At 43.7% G+C, this 14,867-nt stretch overlaps 1 long non-coding RNA gene across 23 annotated transcripts; it reads left to right on the top strand.

Annotated features, from left to right (window-relative positions):
* The first annotated feature begins 5,092 nt into the window (after positions 1–5,092).
* Positions 5,093–13,598, top strand: LOC123043849 (uncharacterized). 23 transcript variants are annotated; one of them, XR_006419644.1, is made up of 15 exons: positions 5,098–6,093; positions 6,209–6,322; positions 6,456–6,604; positions 6,834–7,064; positions 8,415–8,985; positions 9,084–9,129; positions 9,226–9,353; positions 9,678–9,787; positions 10,078–10,252; positions 10,416–10,578; positions 10,864–11,019; positions 11,126–11,319; positions 11,422–11,471; positions 11,615–11,721; positions 12,695–13,229. It is a non-coding gene; the product is annotated as an uncharacterized lncRNA (long non-coding RNA). The 23 variants fall into 23 exon arrangements; XR_006419633.1 differs by having other exon boundaries at positions 5,097–5,875; positions 6,071–6,093; positions 10,078–11,019; positions 12,695–13,598; XR_006419632.1 differs by having other exon boundaries at positions 5,097–6,093; positions 10,416–11,019.
* The last annotated feature ends 1,269 nt before the right edge of the window (positions 13,599–14,867 follow it).

The following is a 14,867-nucleotide window of genomic DNA, read 5'->3' as shown; positions in this document are numbered from 1 at the left end:
GGTCCACCTCGCCGGGCCACCTCGCCGCCGCCTCGCCGGCCTCCCCCTCCTCCACCGGCTCCGGCGAGCTCGAGCTCCGCCGCCGGCGCCGCCTCGGCTTCCGCGCCGCGATCCCGATCTGGATCCGGTCGCGTGAACAGTAAACCCTAACCCCGATTTTTTTTGCTAAGTCCTAAAATTTTTGATCCATGTTGCTCTGTTCGAGGTCCCGTAACTTTGCAACCGTAGCTCCGTTTTGGGCGTATGATATATCAAAATGTTCGCCTCGACATGTACATCATTTCATTCCATTGCATCATTTGCATTTGAGGTCATCTTGATACCCAAAATGCTGTTAGAAGGAGGCTTCGTGAGTTAAATTGCAGATCCGTTAGTTCATCATGCACTTTTGTCATTTTTGCTATATTTAATCCGTGCATGATATGCCTGTGCCCCTTTGGGATGTATTGTGAAGCATTTTGTCTTCTTTCCAGAGGTGCCACCCATGCATTTTTAGGATGTGTGTGTTGTCTTGTGCAAGCTTGCGAAGTAGGGTACCTGAGATTGCAGATTTCAGGGACTTAGTGATTTTCGCTAAGTCTGGGATATTTTAGTTCATGATGCTATATGTCCAGCTTGTTTCCTAATGATCCGTGCCTCTTTTGAGGATGATCAGTAAGGGAGTTTTGATATTTATGTTATGCTCTATCCATCCATGTCTTTTTTGGCATTTGTGGAGTGCTCTAGGTTGACTCAATCGAGCTCAACTTTTGCTTCGTTGTTAATCTGGGCAGATCGTCAACTTGTTTGCGATTTCGCCGATGCTACCGTTAGTGTTCCATGCATGCTATACCTTCCTTCTTGCCATGTGTAGCTAGCACTTTGTGCCTTCTTGCTGGTTATATGCTTTCCTTGCCATGACTTGCACCGTAGTGAGTGCATCGAGCTCGTTTACATGCCTTCGTGAGTTAAATTTCAGCATGTCTCAGTTTTCACTAAGTCTGAAAACTGATTGTGTTCGAGCGATGTTCGTGAGCTCGGTAGAGTATTTTGTGAACCCTTTTGGCCCCAGGTCACTTTGGGTGTTTTATTAAGCTTGTTGAGTAGCTCCATGCCATGTTCTTACTTGTCATGTTCAGGTTTTCTATCATGTTGTTTTGCTGCTCCGAAGAGAGAGCTTCGTGATCTGAAATTTCAGACTAGTGTTAATTTCACTAAGTCTGAAATCTGTTTTGCATTTGCATTTTAGCCATGCTTGTTTGAACCTCTTAATGGATGAATTTGCCTATGGCTCAGTGCTAGTGTTTTGTCAACCATCTTGTGTAAATCACTGCCATGTATTTTGTTTTCATGTTTGGTGGCTGTAGCATGTTCATTTCGTTGCATTTCGATGCCTACTTGCTGTAAATCGCAGACCGGTGTCATATCTTAAAACGCTCGCCATTTCCAAACCGTAGCTCCGATTCCAATGATCTTTATATCGTTTTCAAGCGATTTCATCCCCTCTATCCAGTGGCACACTTGGTTTTCCAAGTTGAGGCCAGGTTCATGCATTTCCTGTCATATCTTGCATTTTGCATCCCGCATCGCATCCCGCATAGCATATCGTCATTTCATCGTATTGCTTGGACTTGCCCGTGGTTGATTGTATCCTTGTTGCTTGTTTGTCTTGTTGGGTAGAGCCGGGAGACGAGTTCGCTACCGAGGAGCCCGTTGAGTTTGCTTGTGAGGATCCAGTCAACTCTGACAACTGTGCAGGCAAGATGATCATACCCTCGAAATCACTACTATCTTTGCTATGCTAGTTTGCTCGCTCTTTTGCTTTGCCAATGCTACGATGCCTACCATTTGCTTGTCAGCCTCCCAATTGCCATGTCGAACCTCTAACCCCCCCTTTGTCCTAGCAAACCGTTGATTGGCTATGTTACCGCTTTGCTCAGCCCTTCTTATAGCGTTGTTAGTTGCAGGTGAAGATTGGAGCCGTTCCTTGTTGGAACATTTATTTACTTGTTGGGATATCATTATATTGCTATGTTATCTTAATGCATCTATATACTTGGTAAAGGGTGGAAGGCTCGGCCTCTCGCCTAGTGTTTTGTTCCACTCTTGCCGCCCTAGTTTTCCGTCATATCGGTGTTATGTTCCCGGATTGTTGCGTCCCTTACACGGTTGGGCTATAATGGGAACCCCTTGATAGTTCGCCTTGATTAAAGCTTTTCCAGCAATGCCCAACATTGGTTTTACCATTTGTCACCTAGCCTCTTTTCCCTTGGGTTTCCGGAGCCCGAGGGTCATCGTATTTTAGCCCCCCTTGGGCCAGTGCTCCCTCTGAGTGTTGGTCCGAACTGAGCTGCCTGCGGGGCCACCTCGGGGAAACTTGAGGGTTGGTTTTACTCGTAGCTAGTCTCATCTGAGTGTGCCCTGAGAAAGAGATATGTGCAGCTCCTATCGGGATTTGTCGGCACATTCGGGCGGTGTTGCTGGACTTGTTTTAACCTGTCGAATCATCTTGTTGTACCGAGATACCGAGTCTGATCGGTGTGTCTTGGGTGGAGGTCTATTCCTTCGTTGACCGTGAGAGCTTGTCATGGGCTAAGTTGGGACTCCCCTGCAGGGATTGATCTTTCGAAAGCCGTGCCCGCGGTTATGGGCAGATGGGAATTTGTTAATGTCCGGTTGTAGATGACTTGAACTAAACTTAATTAAAATGATTCAACCGTGTGTGTTACCGTGATGGCCCCTTCTCGGCGGAGTCCGGGAAGTGGACACGGTGTTGGAGTTATGCTTGCGCAGGATGTTCCTTTAGCTTCTCGCTCGTGCTTCGCCTTCTCTTCTCGCTCTCTTTTGCGTATAAGTTAGCCACCACATATGCTAGTCGCTTGCTGCAGCTCCACATATTTTGCCTTATCCATTCCTATGAGCTTAAATAGTCTTGATCGCGTGGGTGTGAGATTGCTGAGTCCCTGTGGCTCACAGATACTACAACTCCAGATGCAGGTTCAGGTGTTTCTGCTCCAGTTGACGATTACGAGCTTCAGTGGGAGTTCGACGAGGACTCTCAGCGTTACTACGTATCTTTTCCGGATGATCAGTAGTGGTGCCTAGTTGGGGTTATCGATTCAGGACCTTGTCGCATGTTGGGGGTCTTTTCCATTTTGGCACCGTAGTCGGGCCATGAGTGCTTGTTTGATGGATGTTATTTATGTACTCTGATGTGACGTGGCGAGTGTAAGCCAACTATGCTATCTCCCCCTTTTATTATATATTACATGGGATGTTGTAATGATTGCCTGACTTGCGACATTGCTTTCAATGCGGTTATGCCTCTAAGTCGTGCCTCGACACGTGGGAGTTATAGCCGCATCGAGGGCGTTACACTTAAGTTTTATCTACCACCAATACAACTCTAGCACACTAAACGTTTGTTTTACCTAAAACAACCTCTAGCACACTCGCCGATGAGCTAAAGAGATCATTACGAGTGCTCTGCGGCGCCATCAGCAGAGAACAGAGTCCATGGCGACGGCGGAAGAGAACGACAATAGGCTGGAGTTCCTAAAAGATCATGTCAACAGGTATGGTTGCTACTTCATCTTCGTTGAAGCAGTGTCTCTGAATCTTTCGCAAGGGCCAACTAATGGATGGCCGGGTCTTCTCACAGGTTCCCCTGGCCGGATCTTGAAACCAACGATTTAACTCCGGCCGGTGAGGCAGGTACTTGTCAAACACAGTCGGCTGCTGAATCAAGCATGGGAGATGTTGGCGACGACCCACTGTCAATCCAATTGGCCGTCAATAACGGCTGCAAAGCACTGAGCTTGTCAGCGGCTGATTCCAGCAATCAACAGGAAAAGATGACCCTCAAGCCCCCAGTTGGACTAGAAGGTACCCTCTCTTGGTTTCGATCCTACTTAACTCTAAACATATTCATGTAAGCCATATTTGGTAAAAAAAAAGAACTCTGAAGCACAAGGTGTATTTGCATACTGCTTGCGTGTCAGCTCTGAATTCTTCAGATTTGCATATTGCTCGTGTGTCAGCGCTGAATTCTTCAGCAAGAACCAAAAAATATAAAAAAAACATCAATTCATAGTTGTCCATGCTCATCTCTGAATGTATTACGGTTATAAATGTCTGAAAATTTTATATATCCAGATGTAAATCTCAGCTTTACATTTTGGTTGCTTATCAAGCCTGATGTCTTTTACAGTCGGCTGTATTTCATTCTTAATAATTTCAGAAATATGAAAGTAAACCTGCACCTCCATGTTGCTTGTGTATGAACAATGAAATCCTGATGAGAAAATGAGCAAAATGTAAGTTTGTCTTGGATCGTCATAAACACTGAAAACAGTGTGGTAAGCCATGTCTGAATAATTGAAATCTTCAACATTAAAGCAGTGCTACTATATTGGTTGCTTGTGAGCATTGCATTCTTCAGTACAAATCAGGCACCCATTTTCAGTCAAATAATGATCCATTAAATAATGATGCAGGATTCGAATTGGGCGAGCCCCTATTGAGCGCACACCATGCGCTGGAAGAGTATGTGCCCTTGAAAAAACCTTAAGAGGATACGCGGAGAAGAAAACAGATATCGTCGTGGTACCAGTTGTTGGATACAATTTTGATTCATTTGGAGAAGCATATGACTTCTATAATCCATATTCGTGGGAGATTGGCTTTGGGATAAGATATGGAAAAAGTAGGCTGAACGTCGAGAGAACCAAATGTATGCAAGAAATAGTCTGTGGATACTCCGTGAGTTGACATTAAAATCATTACCCAAAATGTTGTATCTGTTTTCTTGAAACGCAATATAACATTTGGCAATGGATTAATATTTTCAGGGCAAACCAAAAAAGGAAACGCACGGACATGCCACTGCGAGTGCCCTGCAACGAACACGGTTCTGCACTATATGCCGTGGCCCTGGTCACAAAAGCACAACTTGTCCACAGAGAGGGGACACGCTTGAAAAGAAAAGGAGAGAACCGAAATGCTCGATCTGTGGGGGTGGTCATTGAACATATAAACCCTGGTGGACTGATTGAACATATAAACCCTGGTGGACTGATAGGCAGAATGAAGGTCTCCAGCGCACCGCACCACGCGAGGGTAAAAAACCACCGCAAAACAGCAAGGGCGTAGCGCACCACGCGAGGGAAGAGTGCGCCACAGCGAGCGAACCCCCTTTCTGGCAGCGAGAGCGGACAGAGGCAGCTGCAGAAATATCTCCCTCGTCACCCCCTTTCTCTCCCTCGTCTCTTCCTATCCCGCTCCTCTCCTCCATGCCGCCTCCGCCGCGGCTTCCCCCCTCCCTCTCGGCCGCCTGTCTCCCCCACCGGCTGGCGCAGCTCCTCGCGTCGCCTTCCTCTCCTCTTCATGCGCGGCGGCGTCTCGTCATCCCCAGCCACCGCCCATCCCCAGCCCCCACCCTAGCCTCCCCAATCCCCTCCTCCCGCACGAACCCTAGCAGAGAGAGAAAATGAGAGGGAGAGAGAGAAGGAAGGAGAGGGGAGGAGGGAGAAAGAGAGAGGAAAGAGGGGAGGGAGGTGTGGCGGCCGGCGTCAGCCTGCGCCGGCGAGGTCGGGCGCGACCTGGCGGTTGGCGGCGGCTCGATCCGTTCCTGGATCGGGAGCTGTGAGGAGGCTGGGGCTCGGGCGCGATGCACGGGAGGCTGCACCCCGCCTCCATCTCCACGCGTGCAGCGGCGACCCCGGGAGGAGCTCGAGCCGCAGCGGTGGTCCACGGCGCCGGCGTCGGTAGGAGGAGCGTGGGCCGCAGAGACGGCCGGCTCCGTCCGGCTTTTGCGCTGCCGTCCATCCACCCGAGCGATCAGTCCGCGCGTCCTCGCCTCCGTCCTCTCACGCACGCCCTCGTGTCCGGATATTTGGTAATTTCTTTTCTGAGCATAAATAGATATTGTGCCCCCACCTGTTTGTTGTTTTGCCCAGCTGAAAGGTGGATCAAATATGAAAGACGTGAGCGTTCAATAGTGTGAAAAACAAGCCCTGGTCTTGTTGAAGTCCCATTGAATTTCTGTGATACTAATGCTCATATTTTGCAATTTGCTCTCCACAGCTTTCAGTCACGGATTCTTGAGGAAAACAGGTAATGCATTTTGTTTGTGTCAGCTATACTGAATCTGCAAAGCCTTTTTTGTCTGCAGAGAAATTCACGCTCTGCATTAGTTAACAGATGCTGATTTGGATCTTAACAATTGCAGGAAAACAGGTAATATATATATGATTAGTGTTTGGGTGACCATTGATTCCTACACCGAGTTGTGTTGCTGTACAAATAGCCTCTCTTTTTGATGGTGACAGGGTGTCCCTTCCAGGTTAGCTGCAACCTTTTTCCCCATCATTCCCCATATTTCTTTCCATAACCTACTTACTGAGCTGCAGGTTCATCGGACCTGTTGCATAAGGCAGAACAAGAATAAGAATATTTGTCAGTTTTTTCATGTGCAGGTTCAGCAGCAGGCAATGCTCAGGACAGAGTTGGGTGCACATCATATATATACATATGTTGTCGCATCTTAATAAACGGAGATGAGCAGAAGCAGAGATGAGATATCTATCCGACTGTCATCCTTCCCAGACTTGGGTCTGTCATCTCTGTGAGCGTCCACTTCCGCTTCCTTAGTTGGTTGTCGCTTCTTTGTACACTGCTGTAGTTTAGAGATCATAATATATTTTCCATGGATATAATTGAATATGAGACTCAGTTTGCTATATAATTTGTTCAGTTCTCTCTCATAGCGATTCATACATAATATTATGCATAATGGCCCCATTTTAAGTAGAATATAACCACTGGATTATTCAAACTTTGCTCGTGTTTCTCAGGGCACCATAACTCTAATCCGACATGAGCAGTGCAACCACGGCAGTGGGCAGTGGAATCACAAGATAGAGATAGACACAAGTAGAATATAACTTGTCATATTTCTACAATGACCACACTACTTATGGTTCCGGAAGAGAAGGTATCAGTGATAGTGGGCCTGGTGATGAGGGCATCAATACAAAGAGATTAATTGACAACTCTGTTCTTGATAGGTTGTACAAATATACAAGGTACTACTGTTTCCTTTTATGTTTAAATAGCTTTGTGAGCACAACTATATGAAAATTCTGCGATTCATGGTGGAAGCTGGCATCTTTGTTTTCCTGACCGAAAATACTTACTTTCATGCCTCCATGGTATTATTTAGAGGACAATCCGATGAAAGATTCCTACTTATAGCTAACTAATATATAGCATTTGATGGTACTGTCTGATGTTGTAAATACAAAATATCCTGCAGGAGCATTATTTTTATTTTGAATTTTTATTGTTTGAGCCTCTTTTACATATTAAGTGTAATATCACAGACTTTCTTCTTTCAGAGTTAACTGGCTATGCTCAACCATGACTATTCTGCTCTTGTGCTCACCATTATATATTTTTAGACCTTAACCATTTGATTAAGGAGGAGAGGTGTGTCAAATAAACTCCCCTGTTCAAAGCTGAATCCAAACACATGTGGTCTCCTTTTGAAAGTGATTACATCTGTCAAGCTCTTCAATACCAATGTGGACATATCGCCACTGATTTTCCACCATCAAGCTAGCCTACCTGCACATCATGCAAGGCTCACAGCTCAGTGCTGCAATAGCTATGTTGTTTTTCCCACATCAACCATGCGGTCGTTACTAAAGCTTAGTTCCTGAATTTGTACGTGCTCCGTTGCTCACAAGAAGGTAGTGGCTATTTATTTGCTTAAACAATATGTCCAGCCACCAATTTCTGCATGTCCTGCTAATATTCCTTTATGGATGTATCGCACAAATTTCAGTTATTGGATACGAAATGTAGGTTCTCTATTCAGAGCTGGGTCCGGGTCCAATGATATGTAGTCCCCTTTTCCAAGCTAATGTATATGCTATCCTATTTAATAACAATTCTGGCGCACACACACTCATTTCAGATTATCAAACTATTATGTGTGCAAATTCTACACTTCTCAAAGCTAACTCCCGTAGACAAGATAAGAAAAAAGAATATGGGTGGTGTTCTACGTAAAATTTGCCATCCTTTTCTAGATGTGCAGAGTCATCGAGTGACATATCCTAATTTCATATTGTGCCTTGCAGATTTTCCTGTCAGTGTACCCAGCTGTCACTACCTGTCCCTTTTTTTTACTTCGATGCTCATTATTTGCGTCCACTAGCAGCTATAGCTCCCAAATATGATTTGCGTCGTCTCAATTTGGAGTGGACTTGTTCGTTAGTGCAGCTAGCTAGCATATTTTCGATAATATGGATCGACACTGTACTCTTGGTTGTTAATTTAGCTACCTAATTTGTTCTAAGTACAAGTTTACAAAGTTGCATGCCATCAAGATTGTAGCCAATTAACACGCATGCATCTATATGACTCTTCAGCCGGTCCTTTTAGAGTCTTGGAACATGACTCTTCAGCGTGGGATTTGGTGGATGGATTGAGGCAGAAATATCTACCTCGTCAGACCCTCTCTCTCCCTCATCTCTTCTTCATCCCGCTCCTCTTCTCTAGGCCGCCGCCGCGGCTTTCCTCCTCCCTCTCGGCTGCCTCATCTCCTCTGCCTCCACCTCCACTGCCTCCTTACCCAACTAGCACGGGCAAGACGACGTGCAGGCAAAGGGAGATGGCGGCGGCACTCAATTCGGTCAGCAGTACAGAGAAGATGAGAGGGAGAGAGAGAGGAAAGGGGAGAGGGAGGTGCGCCTGTCCCTCACCCCATGTCCCCGGCGCACCGTCGCCCCTCCAAGCCTTGGTGGTCCAGGGAGGAGTAGATGGCACCAACTTCGATTCCGGCCTCCGCCCTGAGCTCCGCCGCCTCACGAACTCGAGGCGACGAGCGCCGCCCCCACGAGCTCACTCCGCCTCTCGAGGACCTCCTCTCCTTCGCGGCCCCGAGCGATGTCTTGAACTCTTCTGTCCCTACACATGGTCAGCATCAGCAGAGGGCCAAACGTGAGCTCCTCAAACCTGAAAACATTCACATCTGAAGCTTTTTTTTTCATCCCCCAACCTTGATTTCTGATTGACTTGATTCAATTTTGATTCTACAGTATATTCGTTTGAAGGATGCAACTGCAGGCGCAAACAATTTTGCTGGTAAGCTCCCATATTTCCGTTATTCATCCCTTTGTACATCTGCTCCGAAAAAAATCCCCTCTGTACATGGGTTAAGATGGAGCCTTGCATGCTCAGGGTAGGTGGTCAAAGCCCTATTCTATTGTTGTGATACTGGTGAGCTTGCACGGTGCAGCAGCCTGGAGAGGCGGCTAACGGCGCACCTGCGAAGCAACAATAAACACGTCTGATGCCAACATGCCAAGGTGAGCTCCGCACAATCCATCTGTCTATATATATGCAAGCTTGTGTGATGTGCTCTGCTTCCTCCTCCTTTTTTATTAATGGATCTCTTACTAAGCAGACCATATTCTTTAGGTTGGCAGCACAAATGATATAGCTAAGTCATCCTCATCATAATTAGATAATTGTTGGCACCATCAATGATCCATATGACAACCCTATGGAATTTTTTATATGTCTGTGAAGGAGGGTATTTTCAGGGATTTCAGGGAATATGATGATTTGTTGGTTGTGTTCTCAGTTAGCAGCTTTAGTTTCCTGATTATCTTTTCTCAACCCATGTCAAGATAGAAAAATTGCATCCGGCACACTGTTTACGACATTGTGGCATTGGACTATGAGAAAGTTACGGTCCTTATTGATGCAACAACCGCTGCAAGGCCAGATATCCATTTGGGTGAGTACTCTTCTTTCACACTAGCCCTTCTATTTTACTCTTCATGTGAAATACTTGCAGTGCTGGCTCTTGTTGATTCCTTATGCATACGTTTAAATTAATGTTGGCATGTTATTTGCCATTAAGCAGGAAAATCTTTAAATGTAAATTAACTATGGCTCATGTTGCTGAATGCAATCTCGCCATCTTTGATAGTTGAGAGAAAATGAACATATTCTTAATTCTCTTTAATCTGTTTCCTATGATTTAGTACAAGTTGTGACTGTAGGCATTTACTTTATGTTATCCAGCAAGTATTAGAGATATGATGACTATTGGCGTGGAAACACCAACCTTGGAAGAGTGGCGCCGTTAGGTTAGCAGGTGGTGTACTTCATTCTTGGAGCTGACATACATGCCTAGGTGCATCGAAGTCAACAAACGCGCTGCTACCTCTTGCTGACTCTCCATTCGGCCCCGACAAGTGTAATTATCTTAATATTTGCATATAACTTCTAATCCGTTTGGCATACAATTTTTCTGTACTGCACCCTTATAATTTGGGTTTGCTGAATACACTATATTTACTTCAGTTCTCTTTTGAGTTAGCAATAATGACCAGTTAACAATGTTTTAGCTGATGATTCAGGACAATATCGTCCTGTTCATTAAGCAGAGTGGTGGGAAGCTCCCGGAAACACCCTTTCCAAATAGAATTTCTATTTCATTGTTATGAAGGTTGATTTTACCTATTTGACTTAAATGGTGACCTCCATGCACTCCCATATTTTGCTTAGATTCTCATTTAAATGGTGAGCGCTCAGATTCTAAATATCGGCTCTTTAGTACTGTTTTATTATTTTAAGAAAAAATAGGAGCAATGTGATTTTGTTCTCTAGAGACTGGAATTGAATAGTATGTCCTTTTGGTACTGTCCTATTGCCATTTGTAGCTCCCAGATGCATCAGTTCGACTAGGCATTATCATATATTTATCATGTTATTTACAGTAGTATGATTTCTGCATAGACTAAATACCTTCTTTTGCTAAAGGTTACTTTTCTTCATAAAATTTAATTCATGATGTAGTTTTACCAGTTGTAGTACCTTCAGCATAGAAGCAGTAGTGGTCTGCTCCCCCAAATATCTATAGCTCGTGGATGTGGCGGTATGGGGAATAGGGAGTAGATGATATGGGAATAAGAGGATCCAGGCACGTGCACAAATTCTTGCTACCTGACGGCTATGCTGAGGGTGAGCGCTGAGTTGCAAACGCGTCTCCCTTCCCTGCAAACTATGGTTCCTTTCAATTAACCAAATCACCATCTTATTTTTTCCCTATTTTTCTCTTATTACCTAGATGCCTCTGACCTATCTCAAGAAGATTTGAGCCGCAGAATGACGTGTACAGCGCACCAACAGTTCCTCCGACAACACAGCTGCTGTATTGGTAGCAGCGACCACAACTTTCCACACAAGCGTCGCTAGCTATGACCGTCAATGTACCTGATGCCGTATATGCCTCTCCATCCCGTTAGTCTGCTCGATTATTCGGTTAGTTGGATACAATAGAATATCATCTTTTACTTCTTGTGGTTATTTACAATCTCCTGCAATCACCTGATAGAATTTCATGATTCTTTTGTCATGAAATAGGTTCTGCCAGCGCCAAGGTTCAACACATTTTAGTTTTATGGGATGGACATGTTAGTTCAAATGCTTAAGGGTTTGATGCTAAATTGTTCATATAAGCTTGCACCTATTTTTGTAATTCATTAGTTAAGAACACTGATTTTTTTTGAAAGCTTTATCATGACATCGATCTTGGTTTTGCCTTACTGCCATGCAGAGGTTGGATGGAGCATCGAGGATTTCAGGCTTGGGGTGGCACAGTAGTCGGATAGCAGGATGAGTTGGATGTGTTCTTCAGAGACCAGGTGATGTCGTTGCCGAAAGGTACCTGAAGCACACACTTCTGAATTTGGTCATTTATTTTTCCTCATAGCTGGTTTCCCTTAATACTTTTCTTAGAGACATGATCAAAGATAGAAAAGTTTTACTTCTGAAGCAGAAGTGACAGTATACTACGCATGCCATATTGATCTGTTCATGGCAATGGCAGAAGTATCTAATTCATCCGACCTAATTCAAGTTAGCTTCTGTACAGCAGTAGATAAAGATTCACTTACAAATAGTACTCCAAATGGACAGTAATAGTGCGTAAAAAGTGTTTGTGTTAGTTCAGTGAAAATTAGAGATCAGCCTGATGGTACTTCATTTTTTATTCTATAGCTTAATCTGCCAAATGCTATTAAGGAAATGAAGTTCCTTCCTTGATCGAGTTATTAGTCCTTATTGTGTGCATGCTTCCTAATCAACACATGAATAATCAATTTGTACATGCTCATACATGTTAATATGCTATTTTCTTGGTGCATTAGAGATAGTACGTACATGCATATATAATCTACAATTGCAGCAAGCTAAACCTTCTTGTTCTCAGTTTTTTTTTGCATGGATTATTTTGTTCTCATGTAAATTGAAGGAAGAAACACTCATGTATGTACAGAACTGAACTGAAGCTACCAAGGAAATTACTTTTAAAGTGGATGACCTGTTATTAGAATAAAAGGGTTAACCGGAAACCTACACAACACATATATGCATGTATCAACTGAACTACACTGGGCATCCTAAAACTAACGTCAAAGAACAATTTAACACATATCTTACCTAACTAGCATACATGCCCTGTCTAAAACATATGAGTTTAAGTTTGTACAAATAAAATGCAAATTCAACCACTATCACGGATATTTATCAGCGATGTTTTTTGTCACCAAAAATTGATAGATATACAGACACATGTACAATCATACGTTGTAAAGCTTCCAACACTTGCTTACAATGTCTTACTTTCTGTCATCAGTCTGCCATCATGGGAAAAGTCGGGATCCCAACAAAAGTGCTTCTGGATGCTATGAAGCAACAGCTTAGCCTTCCAAGCGAAAGTAAGACATTGTAAGCAAGTAAGACATTTCCCATGACGGCAGACTGATGACGGCAGACATAAACTCCTATGACGACAAACTGATGACGGCAGACTTAAAAATGCTTCTGGATGGTGTGCAGAGGTTTCTTAGTTCTTGTACTGCACCCCATTCTTTTAGAAATTGAAACTACTCCAGCGTCCAGTGTTAGCTAAGAGCTAAGATGAGTACAAGAATTTTCTGTAGAGATTGTTGCAAGGAGACATCTCTGTCCAGTGTTAGCTAAATTTTATTGGTCTCGGCATTGGACTATCTATGCATTGGTCTCACATCTTATTTTCGGAACATTTGAGTACTCTTCAAATATGCATACACTGCATATTTTCAGTGATAGTCTGAAAATATGCATATACACTGTACAGCAGCATATTGGAAACATTCAGGTTTTAGTATAACTGAATTTTTTGTTACATACACTCTGCGCTTCTTCTGTAGCCGAATTTTCTGTTACATACACTCTGCACTTCTGCTTTAACTGAATTTATTTTTCAGGTTTTGTACATCAGCCTACTGAAAACATTCAGTCATTGACAAATCATGACATTACAATCTGACAAATCATGCATGCAAAATCTGACCAAGTGTAAAAGCTTGTCAAAGCTCTCATTCCTTGTTATGTTATAAACTGAATGCCAAGATAGATTTCTCAATGTACAAATTGTTTGCACTTTCTGAGCACTGAAATCTGTATATTTTAGATAAAGTAGCATTTGCCAGTAGAAGTCATGGTTGGATCAACATATTTTTCCACTGGAATCCTTTTTTAATGCAAGTTTACAGCTACTCAGAGTTCCTAATTGGAGACTCAACTATCTTGACCTACCGATGATCTAATTTGTGGCATTATTACCTTAAGAAAATATTTGCATTTAATTTTCTTTATATATAGGGGTATAAGTTCTTACCAAATGTATTCAAATATACAGTTGTTGAAAAAATGCAAATATTTTCAACACGAACATGATTTTAAACGGGTCTTTGCGCCATTTGGCGCAACTGGTCATCTAGTCGGAAGAACACCTGCAACAATCCTAAGATTGTGGTACATGTTGCCGAGCAAACAACTCATGATCCTGCTATCGATCAGTGATAAATCGTTGGAAGCACGAAAGCATGTCAAGTAGCACCCAGTTTGTTACTGTATCCTGGTTGATCAATGCCACTTTCCTGATGTGTAGTGTATTATCAGCTTAGTAATCTGTACTTGTCTCAACCATGGCAACCCATGATGCGTGTATGCAAGCATCGCAAGTGCATCTGAATTTTATCTTCTGCTTTGTATCGTGCATGCTCACTTGCATTTGCCTGGCCTAAAAATTGTACTGTGTTTTGCCTGATACCCTTGCTTAAATGGGTGTACTGTTGAAAGATAGGTTTCATGCTGCTGTCACATTTCCTTCCTATTAATCTTACGTGTGCTAATCAATAAAAAAAAGCTGCTAACCATTAGAAAGTATTGCTGAGAATCACACACTCACGAGTCCTCTGTTCATGACATGGGTCAAAAAAAAAGATGTGACCGACAGCACAGTGCACACCCTCTCTTCTCTCCAAGCATGGGCGCGGATGCAGCACTGTGCACGTATAGTTTGAATTTTGAATCCTTTTGGAGCGCCCGCCCAACAACGCCTGTAGTTACTACCCTTCTACTGTGAGCAACCATCAAGTCTGCTACTACTCGAAGGGCGTGTTTGGTTGCCGTAGCCAATAGTAGTTGCATTGCATAGCCTTCTTAACTTAACCTGGCTATGCAAATGCAGCCTCAAATGCACAATTTGCATGTTGTTTGGTTGCCTGCATGCCCTCTTGCTTGCATGGGCAGAACCACACTGCGTGATATTTGGTTGTCTGCATGTTAGTGGACAAATGCAAGGCAGGGTGTTTGGTTGTATGCAACGCCTGGTGTGTGGTAACCTCTTTGGCTAGTTGGTGAGGTTACCAGCACACTTCGGCACAACCATGTAGGACACATCAAAGCAGAGGAGAGTATAAACAGAGGATCAACTACTTAAGAGCATATTTCAGATAAGCAGTACCACACTTCATAACAGT

This window comes from Triticum aestivum, chromosome 2B (assembly GCF_018294505.1).
Source record: "Triticum aestivum cultivar Chinese Spring chromosome 2B, IWGSC CS RefSeq v2.1, whole genome shotgun sequence".
Classification (NCBI taxonomy): Eukaryota; Viridiplantae; Streptophyta; class Magnoliopsida; order Poales; family Poaceae; genus Triticum; species Triticum aestivum.
Note: the sequence above shows the minus strand (reverse complement) of the source record. Positions and strands in the feature narration are given on the sequence as shown.